Genomic DNA, 3937 nt, shown 5'->3' on the forward strand with positions numbered 1-3937 from the left:
GCACGCACGCACGCACGCATGCACGCGCGCACGCGCGCGCGCACACACACACACACACACACACACAAAACACACATAGACGCACACACACACACACACACACACACACATATATACACACACAAAAGTGCACACTATGCATACACACACACAGACAAGGCATACACACACACTTACTGTATGCACCCATAGGCATGCACTCGCATGAAGACATAGACACACATGCACAGGCACACCTTCTGCAGAGAATATTGACATTGGACGTCATAGAAGAAAGCAGACATGGCAAAGCAATTTTAGGAAACCATATAGCATTGTCACAGGCTTGGGTAAATGAAATAAAATCTCAATTCACTTTGACCTTGCTGACTCCATTGAGCGAGGGAAAATCGATGGGGAAACTAGTTTTGCTGTGGTCCTGTTCATGTCTTTTTTAATTCCTCCCGACTTCCAACTAGGCTAAGGTTTTTTTTTGGTAACTTTTTAGCGCCCATGATTTCTCACTTACAGTATATCACTTGTTTGATCATTTTACATAATTTTACAACATTTATAGACTATATTTTATTCTTTTGTTTTATCTCAATTGCAATCAAGTGCGTTTGTTGCAGTACTTTTTAAATCTTCAATTGAAGTACTGTGCTAAAAACATCTCCCCTCTTACTCCTTGTTACCAAGTCATGCAGTAGGTTATCTCAGTGTGAATACGGGCTACATGATGATGGGGACTCTGGTTTGAATCCAGCCTGGATCATTTCCCAACCCTGCCCATCTTTCTCTCTTGCTCATGTTCTGTCATGTCTTCACTGTCACTATCAAATAAAGGCCCAGAAAATATCAACATGACAGAGGAGAAAACAAAAATGCCAACACTGTTCTTGTAACAAGGACGTATTGGCACCTGAATCAGCATTGTGTATTGCTACTATAATTTACAATTCCACTGAAAATGTCTGCAGACTTTTCTGATCAAAGCAGAGTAAAGATGGATTTTTCTATTTTTTTCTTTTGTTTTACATGAGCCTGCTGTAGGCTATAACATGAGTGAGACTGATTGAGAAAGCAGTCTGAAAGAAAATCTACCAGTCTCATTTCTGAGAAGCCATACGAAGTCTGTGTAATTTTTATTGACTCTCACTTTATTGAGAATGAGCGAAAGTCACTATTAGACAAATGTGTTTTTGTTTTCTGTTATCAGTAGGCCTATCTGTTGTTTTTGTTGTTTTTCTGTTATCAAAAAAATCACTTCCCTTCTGCAGCATGCACCATTTGCATACAGCCTACGCCCTGTTTCAAATTTATCACACATTTATCTTCTAACGCAGCATCATTACAACATATTACTTTTGGTCTCACATTTGTTAATGTGCTTCATTGTTATTGTACAGAATTACATGGCATGGGATATTAAAGTAGAATTTTTTCCAATGTCTGCTCCCCTGTCACTTACTAGAAAATCTATCAACACCTTTGGGCAATATTTTAACACCCATTCCTGCTCCACCAGCAATGTGTTGAAGGAAATAAAATGAACAAATTCAAGATAGATTGGGAAACACTGCCAACACAAATACTGCACTACATTGCCTCTGGAAGTGTCAGAACAAAGGGGAGAATTGCAACAACAGCAAAAAAGACATGGCCCATGAAAGTTGGTTTTCATGTTTGAAATACTGTTCCTTTTCTTTTACTGTTCCATCAAGCTACATACAACAGTAATTTATTTTGTCTCCAAATGGAGTGACACTTTGTACTTGTAATGAAGACATCAACTGTCTCGGCCACACCATTAGATGTCATAATTGAAAATGTTGGACCTTTTCATCTTTTTTTGTACATTTGAAAATGCCCAATGTATGATGGCAAATCAAACCATTTGTTTGATGTTGGTAACAGTATGTCACTAGGGAAGAAATATTGTATTTAAATTACTTTCCGGGTTTTTTATTTGAAACAATTCACTCCTGTTATCACAGTAGAAATATACATTTCCCCACATAGTACAAATGAATGCATTGTGCTAAAATATTAACTAACTAGAAATGCATTCAGAGAGTGCAGACCTCGGCAAAGGAAGTTGTTTGATAGAACAGTTGACAATGTTACACCCTATTTTTATTTTAAGTCTTTCTGGCTTCTTTATGTGGAATTAGAAACTGGAATGTCAAAATTCACCCTGTCCGGCAATTCAATTTGCAGTCACTACTTGGGCTGTGTACCGAAATTCGGTACCAGTATCACCGGGGCAACAATTAACAGTAGTAACAAGACAGAATGTTCTGAAGTTTACAAGATAATCTATTCCCCAAGATCTCACAAGAGATCAAAATACGGTTTGTTAATGGCATAGTACCACACTGTATACGTATACAGTCTATGTTGAAATGCTATCTATCCACTGTTCAGTACCGGCAACTTCAGGACAATTATGTTATGTGTTGATGGCATTGCTCCAATATCCACATGCCTCTTATCAGCAGGCGCTATAATGAGTCTAGCTAAAGGTCCACTTTGAATTATTACATCTCATCTCTGGACGCAGACAGAGCCACACAGGTGAATAGCTAGGCAGGGAGAAAAGAGGTGGGTTGGAGAGAGGTGGGTTGGAGAGTGGGTGGGTGGGTGTGTTGAGGGCAGGAGTGGATGTGTGCGTGGGCGAGAGACCACTTCTCAGTCCATAGAACTATGTATACCCAGGGCCCCACCACATCAGCACCGCCAAGCATGCATGGGGCCACGGGGAAGGGCTTGGTGGCATGGAGCGAATGGGGAGCCAGGAGGTAGAGACGGAGCCAGTGAAGGATGAGATTAATGGTGTGACCTTCAGAGGAAATCAGTTACGTATTAGAGGGCAATGCGTGTGCGAGTCATCAGGAGGGGGAAAGTGGTGGAGGAGAGGAGGAGGAGGGTGGGCTGCTAAGAGAGCCACCAAGTACAATGAGTGGAGGAAGTGAGAGGAAAGAGAGGGGGGAGAGGGGAGTGAGGTGGCATGGCCAGCTGAGAGAGGCATGGTGCGGGATACAATGAACGGGGTGAGTGAGAGGGAAGAGAGGGTGGGAGAAGAGTGACAGCCAGCCATGCAAAGGGTACGATGAGTCGAGGGAAGGAAAGGAAGGTGGATGAGAAGATAGGGGGTGTGGGTGGTGGGTGGGCTGCTAACAGAGCCTGGCTGAGGGTACAATGAGCCGGCTATAGCCTCAATTACGCTGAGGCACAGAGCTGCGGATGAAGAGTGGTAAAAAGATGGATGGGTAAAAAGGGGAGAGGGAGAGCTTCAGGGCCACTCAAAACTGAACCCTTTCTCAAAGCTCAACCCTGCTCTTCTCATCTTGAAAAGACTCCAAGGGCAGGTCCAAGCTAGCCTGGTCCTGACCATCCCATAATACTACCATTTAATTTCGTATTTATGGTCTGGCATTTGTTTGCTCTGAAGCGATTGCAGGAAGCAGGAAGTTTGCACTCAGTTATGGTTTGAAATTATTGGACACCTCTCACCCAATCACCGGCAGTAACTCAACAACAACATAGCGCAGACCAATGGCTCTGGCGCAGATGTGTACGTCATTGTCACGAGCGTCCTCCCCCTTTCGCCCTCACGTGCGGCGCTTATTCGCTTATTGGCTGTTTTCTGGGGGGGCGTTGCGGTCAGACCACCGTAGTGGAGCCAATCCTTTGGTGGAAGTACGTAGGATGGATCGCGAGGCTAGGTCCAAGCTACCTAGCCATTCGTTTCAAAATGCCCTATTACAGACACTGGGCATTTATCCCGGTAGGATCCTGTCAGTCTGAAGCTTTTGTGAGTTTACATCTTTTGAATCGTCAATCTCTTTGCTTTCTGTCTATGGGGTGAACACAGTGGTGTAGTCTACGTAGAACGCGGGTATGCGCAGTATACCCACTTCCAAATTTCAGGGATTTCAGTATACCCACTTAAAAT

This window comes from Engraulis encrasicolus, chromosome 19 (assembly GCF_034702125.1).
Source record: "Engraulis encrasicolus isolate BLACKSEA-1 chromosome 19, IST_EnEncr_1.0, whole genome shotgun sequence".
In the NCBI taxonomy this organism is placed as follows: Eukaryota; Metazoa; Chordata; class Actinopteri; order Clupeiformes; family Engraulidae; genus Engraulis; species Engraulis encrasicolus.